Source organism: Arachis hypogaea, chromosome 14 (assembly GCF_003086295.3).
Source record: "Arachis hypogaea cultivar Tifrunner chromosome 14, arahy.Tifrunner.gnm2.J5K5, whole genome shotgun sequence".
NCBI classification, from domain to species: domain Eukaryota; kingdom Viridiplantae; phylum Streptophyta; class Magnoliopsida; order Fabales; family Fabaceae; genus Arachis; species Arachis hypogaea.
This window is the reverse complement of record NC_092049.1, coordinates 113,289,658-113,298,123: the sequence shown is the minus strand read 5'-3', so window position 1 is coordinate 113,298,123 and position 8,466 is coordinate 113,289,658.

Here is an 8,466-nt window from a genome sequence, read left to right as displayed (position 1 = left end):
TAGAAACTTAGAGGTGCTAGTGGGCCAACTGAGCAAGCAAATACTTGAGAGGTCTGCAAGTATAGTTCAAGGTGATACAGTGGTGAACCCAGGAGAAGATTGCAAGGGTATTCAATTAAGAAGTGGTAAAGTAGCTGGCTCTGAGACCAAGGTCAATGAAGATGTAGTTGAAAAAGAAGCTCCAGATGAGAAGAAGGAAGAAGTAGAGCACGCCCCTCCAAAGCGTGCAGAAAACCCATTCCCAGACTCTCTTGACACTTATCCTACACTGCCAAAGGCTCCTGAGTACAAGCCTAAGATGCCGTATCCTCAGAGACTTCAAAAGGAGACCAAGGACAAGCAATTTTCAAAGTTCTTGGAAATCTTCAGAAAGTTACAAATCAATATTCCTTTTGCTGAGGTTTTGGAGCAAATGCCTATCTATGTCAAGTTCATGAAGGAGCTGTTGTCAAAGAAAAAGCGTTTAAAGGGAGATGAGACAATAGTCCTGACTAAGGAATGTAGTGCTGTCATTCAGAATAACTTGCCAAAGAAGATGCCAGATCCAGGGAGCTTTCAAATTCCATGCACCATTGGGAGCACAACCTTTGAGAAAGCCCTATGTGATCTAGGGGCAAGCATAAATCTAATGCCCTTATCTGTGATGAAGAAGCTACAAATCCAAGAGGCACAATCCACAAAGATAGCATTACAGATGGCAGACAAATCTATGAAGCCTGCATATGGATTAGTGGAAAACATCTTGGTTAAAGTGGGTAAGTTCTTCCTCCCAGCAGACTTTGTGATTCTTGACACAGGGGAGGATGAGAATGCCTCTATAATTCTAGGAAGACCATTTCTAGCCACTGGAAGAGCTCTTATTGATGTAGAAGTGGGTGAATTAGTGCTTAGAGTGCATAATGAGCAACTGGTCTTTCATGTCTTCAAAGATGTACATTCAACAGGTGAAGAAGAGAGGTGCATGCAGGTTGAGCTTATTGATCCAAACCTTCAAGAACCCCCTGATGATGCACAGCAGAATTTGCAACTCAAACCTCCTGTGGTGACAATCGATAAAATTCCGCCTGACATCAAACCTAAGTTTGGTGTTGAAACTGCATCATCACCCAAGGAGGAGGTCCCCAAAAAGAAAAAAATACCCAGAGGATGGAGAAACAAAAAGATCCCCACTGAAGGTTTCTCCCCAGGAATGAAGGTGGTGTTGACCAGCAATCCAGCATGGGTTTATACAGTAATCAAAATCCTCTCCCTGGAGCATATTGAGCTACGTTATGGAGACACAGGAAAGAAGTTCAAAGTAAGGGGTGAAGAGCTGAGCCCCTATGATCCTCCTCCTTAGAGGAGCTGACCGTCAAGCTAGTGACAATAAAGAAGCGCTTGTCGGGAGGCAACCCGATAAATTTGTATCCTTAGCTATTTTTCGTAGTAGTAGTTTTCTTAGTTATTTTATTTTATTTTGTTTGAGTTCTTACTAATTTTCTGATCATGCAGCTATGTTCTTCCAGGAACTGAACACCTCAAGCTATATTTCAAAAAAAAAAAAGCACCCGACGCGCCAGCGTTGCTGACGCGAACGCGTCATCTAGGGGTGCGAGAAAAAATAAAAAGTTACAGAGAGTTGCGCGGGAGTGGCGCCAGAATGGAGCCTTTCGCACAAACGATCCCACGCGATCGCGTCACCGACGCGATCGCGTGACCTGCAAATTCGACGTAAAAGAGCGTTTGGGTAGAGAGTTGTGCCAGCTTGGGGCAAGAAGTGTGCTAAAAGCACAAATTTGGTCACGCGGACGCGTGACTGACACGTTCGCGTCAGTTGCATATATGGCCATCCACGCGAACGCGTGCTTGACGCTATCGCGTCATTATGAAGAATGCGCGACGTACGCGATTGCGTACTGCACGCGAACGCGTCGCTTGCGCCGCCCAGTTTTCTTTCTCTCTCTCTCCCAATCCTAATTCTCTCTTATTTTCTTATCCTCTTATTTTTTTTCTTTCATTTTAATATTTGACTTTTCTATTTTCAGTTCTTATTTTCTTGAGGACAAGCAAACCTTTAAGTTTGGTGTTGACGCTACGCTTATAGGTTTTCTAGTACAAAAGGGAGGTGAATCATGTTCGCGAAGGAGCACAACCTGAAGAATAAAGCGACCGCTAGGATAATTAAGGTGGTTGAGTTCCTTTCATTTTTTATTCCTCCCCTATTTTTCTATGTTATGTTCCGGTTTCCTGTTATTTTACTTTGTTTGTTGCATGATCCTTTATTAGTTAGAATCCTAGGACTAGTTTAGTTTTCCTAGTTTTCCTATTGCTTTAATTCTGAAAAGATGTCTCATGTATTACTCACTGAGCTTAAATCAAAAATAAAAAAAATATAGGAGTGATATATTGCATGAGAGAGTGGGTCTATATTGAATAATAGTCTTATTTACTTAAATGTGGTAGTATTTTCTGTGATTCTGAATGAATGCTTGAACAGTGCATATTTTTTATAGTGAAATTTATGAATGTTAAAAATCATTGGCTCTTGAAAGAATGATGAAAAAGAGAAATGTTATTGATAATCTGAAAAATCACAAAATTGATTCTTGAAGCAAGAAAAAGCAGTGAAAAACACGAGGCTTGCGAAAAAAAATATATAAAAAAAACAAGAAAAAGAAAAAGCAAGCAGAAAAAGCCAATAACCCTTTAAACTAAAAGGCAAAGGGTAAAAAGGATCCAAGACTTTGAGCATTAATGGATAGGAGGGCCCTAAGGAATAAAATCCTGGCCTAAGCGGCTAAATCAAGCTGTCCCTAACCATGTGCTTGTGGCGTGAAGGTGTCAAGTGAAAAGCTTGAGACTGAACGGTTAAAGTTGTGATCCAAAACAAAAAGAGTGTGCTTAAGAACTCTGGGCACTTCTAACTGGGGACTTTAGCAAAGCTGAGTCACAATCTGAAAAGGTTCATCCAGTTATGTGTCTGTGGCATTTATGTATCCGGTGGTAATACTGGAAAACAAAATGCTTAGGGTCACAGCCAAGACTCATAAAGTAGCTGTGTTCAAGAATCAACATACTGAACTAGGAGAGTCAATAACACTATCTGAATTCTGAGTTCCTATGGATGCCAATCATTCTGAACTTCAAAAGATAAAGTGAGATGCCAAAACTGTTCAGGATTGCAGTTGTAAACCCCACTATAAGAGAAGACATGGGCTTAATCGAACTCTCATTCTCATGCAAATTCACATCCTAAGCTTATATTAGTTTTGGTTGCTTGAGGACAAGCAACAGTTTAAGTTTGGTGTTGTGATGCATGAGCATCTTGTCTATCTTTTCCTAGTGAATTTGCATCTAAATTGTTGAATTTAATTAAGAATTAATTATATTTTAGCCACTATGGATGCTATTTTGAGTTTTGTACAATACTGTTTATTTCAGGTAGTATTTGGCGGAATTTGATGGAGTTTCTGCAGAGAAAGAGAAGAAGTCAAAGAGATGACTAGCGAATACCGACGCAGACGCATGGCTCACGCGACCGCGCGGATTGGAGGAAATCGCAATGACGCGATCGCGTGCCTAACGCAAACGCGTGAACTGGAATCTGCACAAATGACGCGAACGCGTGGACGACGCGGACGCGTCAAATGCGCCACGTGCAGAAAATGCAGAAAAATGCTGGAGGCGAATTCTGGGCTGTTTTAACTCAATTTTCAGCCCCGAAAACACAGATTAGAAGCTGCAGAATGGACAGAACAAGTGGTCCCCACCCATCAACTGAAGATTTGTTAATTAATTCAAATTTAAATTGAAATCTTAAATTAGAAAAATATATTATTTTAAGTTTAATTTTAAATATTAGATTTTAAATTTATTAGGATTAGTTATAAAAAGGGATCTGATGCCATCAGATTAGAAGGCGGTACATTTTTACCTAAATCCTTATTTTCTCTTTTCCATGAGCAACTAAACCTCCACTGTTAAGGTTAGGAGCTCTGTCTATTTCTATGGATTAATTTTATTACTTTTACTATTTTAATTTATATGTGGATTTATAATTTACGAATTGTTTTCGCTCTTTATTTTATGAATTTGGGTGGAACGGAAGTATGACCCTCTTTCTATTTGAGTTCTTGTAAAACTTGGAAAAGCTATTTACCTGAACAACAGCTTGAAAACTATTTCTCCTAAATTTTAATTATCTGAATTTAATAGGATACGTGACATATAATCCTTTTACCTCTTGGATAATTAGAGTTTTTGTGGCATATAAACTAGAAATTAATTATCACCCTCTAATTGGAATTAATTGACCAAGGAATTTGCAGTTAATGAATTTTAGGGGAGACTAAGAAGGTCTAAGGAATTAGGGTCTAGTCACATACAGTTTGCCATAAATTAAATCCTGCATAATTAAATTAGTTAGTAAGAAAAGTTAATCCGGAAAAATAGATAACTCTGAAACCTTAACTATCTTCTCCATATATTATTCCCATCTTATTACTTACCTTTCTTCAATATTTTTGATATTGTTTAATGTCTTTTATATTGCATCTCAACACTATTTTCTGTCTGTCTAACTAATCCTATCAAACGCTATTGTTGCTTAATCCATCAATCCTCGTGGGATCGACCCTTACTCACGTAAGGTATTACTTGGTACGACCCGGTGCACTTGCCGGTTAGTAAGTGTGGTTATATAAATTACCGCACCAAGCAGTGGTGTGACAGAGGAGAGAGAGAGGGTAGAAGCAGTGACTCAATCAAACATGCAACCATACCTTCAATCTTCTCTTTCAATCTTTTTCATCTTGCCTCATGAATCTGAACCATGTATTCTTGCTTTGGCTCTAAGTTTGACTTTTGATCGTTGACTTACAACAGAGCTTTATCATCTTTAACATTTTCAACTTTCCACTTCTATGCATACTTGGAGAAGATTTCTTCTCCGAGCTTCAATGAAGCACAAATGTGAAAACTCCTTTTTGTGATTTGCCCTTGGATGTGATCTCGTCTTTTTGCTATATTCCCTTTGATCTTCTCTTCTTGCTTGAAATCGGAAACTTGCTTTCTAAGCTTCACTTTGCCCTAGCTTCAGAAAATTTCCATTCTTTCTTCTTCTTTCAAAGTGATGTGATGTGAAAGAAAAGAGAAGAGAGAAAAGAGAGGATTTGGCTTTCGGTGGTGTGGTGTGGTGTATTTAAATGAAATGAAAATTGAACCACTTAGTTAGAAACTAAGTTAAAAAGATGGATTTGGATACGAACCACCATTGTTGGGCTTGGCTATGGATATGGGCTCACTTTTTTTCTTTGAATCCTGAGGCATTCTTTTCATCTCTGATGGAAGTTTTGTGATTAACAATTATTTCCATGAAGTTGTGTAAGTCGGCCAGATTCAGTTTGGGCTTATTTTCATGCTTCTTGGGCCAGTTTCAATTAACTTAATTCTTGCACACAAAACAAAATTAATCGCAGAAATAACTGGATAATGACTCAATAATATTTAGTCATCATCTTAATCATAGTTTAGTTTTTTAAACTCAACAAAATATATACATATTTGATTTATAATCAAATTTGTTTGAATTATAAGGTCTCAACAAAGAAAAACATGTACTGCCAAACACTCTAAATTGACTATAATTAGGTTTATTGGTAAACAATAGTTCAAAAGGTAATTTATTGAATAATGTTAGTGTTAGTAATCTGTTGATAATATATGTTGTAGTCAAAATAGCTTCATCCTAATGTGTTAAAAGCATTTCAATATTAGAGACCATAATTAAGGAAGTTTCAATAATATATTTATGTTTTCTCTCAGTCTTTTTATTTTGTTTATGAATGGCAAGAGAACCTATGGTGAATTTCTTGTTCTGGAAGAAAGAAATGAAAATTTTGAGGTGTATTTACCTTCATATAATCTTGAAATTCTTTATTTTATGATTGGTCATATTTTCAAACAGAGATTTAAATTGTTTGAAAGCAATAAAAACTTGGGATTTGTTCACAAGATGGAAGACACAAATATATCTTAAATAAGCATCAATAAAACTAACATAATATCTAAACTCCAAATATGAAAACATAGGCAAAGGTCCCCAAACATCAGAATAAACTACTTTTAAAGTTCCAGTATAAATAGTTTGAGAATCTAAAAAGGTTGTTTATGTATTTTAACTTTTTCACAATGAGCGCAAACAACAGAATTAGGAAGTTCTTGTTTATTGAATTTTTTCAAATTATATTGAGTAAAAACTAACTCGACAATCCTAAAGGCAACATGGCCTAATCGCTTATGCCTCAACATATTATTGGAGCTAAAATTAGAAACAACATGATTATTAACAGTACGTTTCAACAATCTTGGAACAACAACATTGAAGAAACGATATATTTTTCCTTTATGATAGTTGATGAGTACTATGTACCGGTTTGAAAATTCACAAGTTATAAAGTTCAAATTTGTTGTAGCTCTAACCCAATAATTAACACTATCAAAGTTTTGTTTAAAAGATATGAGAAAAATATTCAAAATAATAATCGGGAGTTTAAGTCTGGGTCATTCTTCCTTGGACTTACAATAGGGTGGACAATCATTAGCTATGGAAATCAGGGGGTTGGAGCGTAATTACGGAAATATAAATTGACTAGAAATTAAAAGAGCACTGAATAACTAAACTGTAAGAAAATAAAACCAATGAGCAAGTATGACTAACTAAGTATGGGATAAAAGAGCAACAAGTAAAATGATAACTATACTAGAAAGCAACTAAATTAAACAAGAAATGATTAAGGCAATTAATTAACAAAAGAAAAAAATTTAAGTACTAAAAGGTCTTGGCTAGGATTGAGAATCAAGGATCACTATCATTGTCCTTAACCACAAACATGGTAATTATTAAGAGTTAATTTCACTTTGTCAACCTCTACGTATTATTGAGGAAAGTTAAATAGACATAATTAGTCTTAATTCATAAATCCTAACTAACTTACTAATTACCAATCAAAATTGGACATTAATTACTCAAGGTCATCTAATTTTTTAACCTCAAGCCAAGAAAGGGTAAATATACTCTATAACTAATGTAAACATTTTATCAAACACTTGGTGTATACAAAAATAAAGCATCATAAATTACAAGAATTAAAAAAAAAAAACTACAACTACCTACTTCCAGAATTTAACACTAACAACTCTTTTTTTTTCCAAAGATAGTAGGTTATATTTCATTAATTATTGAAAAATGAAATACAAAGATGTCCAAAAGCAGGACAGCATAATGAAAGATGGAGATTTCCCAAAAACACTACACTGAAGGTATTCATCCAAGGGTGTATGGTCGAAAAACGAAGAAAAATCTTATAGAAGAAAGAATGATAAATCAAATTGAATGCAACTAAGAGCTTGCCTCATGGGGATGACGACCTAAACTGGGAGTTCTTTGGATTTCACGGAGCAACTTGATAGAGTTTGCTAGAATGGCAGACGCCATTGAAGTAGAACCATCAAAAATCAACTGGTTGTGAGCTTTCCAGCAGTTCCAGCAAATGATGGCAAGCAATTGAGGATTACGGTCAGCAATCTTCAACGGGTTAAGCATCTCTGTTGATGCAGTCCACCATGTCCAAAAGTTGTTAGGACTTTGAGGGGAAAGACAGTCACGAAGATAACTCTGAGATCATACATCTTTAATTCTAGAGCAATCGATCAAAAAATGAGTGACTGTTTCGGTTGCTTCGTGACAGCAGGGGCATATTGGTGATATAGATAGGATACGATGATGAATCTGAGCAAGCACCGGAAGCCGGCCATGGAGAGCTTTCCAGATAAATAGCTTAATTTTATGAGGCAAGTTCAACTTCCATAGATCAATCCACGACTTTTTCTGCTGCATATAATTAGGGAAAAGCTCCAGAGGCGGATGGTAAAATAAATAGCCAATTCTGCAACCTGAAGCTGTATCATATTGCTTGGATTTGTTCAAATCCCATTACAATTTGTCCCTACTCTGCTCAATTTTAACTGACAAAATCCTGTTTGCAACGTCTTGGGAAAATAATTCTTGAATGAGATTCTGATTCCAATTCCTATCTTCAGTAATTAGATCTTTAACTCTTGGAACTAACTCAGAAATAGCCTATCTATTTGGCATGTCAGAAATCATTAAAGGATACGGAGGAGGCAGCCAAGGATCCTCAAAGGTTCGAATATTCTCTCCAGTACCCACAGTCCAATTAAGACTTTTTTCAACAATCTTTCTGCCTTCCAGTATACTCCTCCATCCCCAAGAAGGTAAGACTCCAATTTCTACCATTACTAAAGTATTTACCTCTTAGGATTTTGGATAATAAGGAAGTAGGCTGTGTTACGAGTCGCCAAAACTGTTTGCCTAAAAGCGCCAGATTTTGGATTCTGAGATCTTTAAATCCAAGGCCTCCTTCTTTTCGTGGGAGAGTCATAGTGTCCCAGCTAATCCAAGCCATC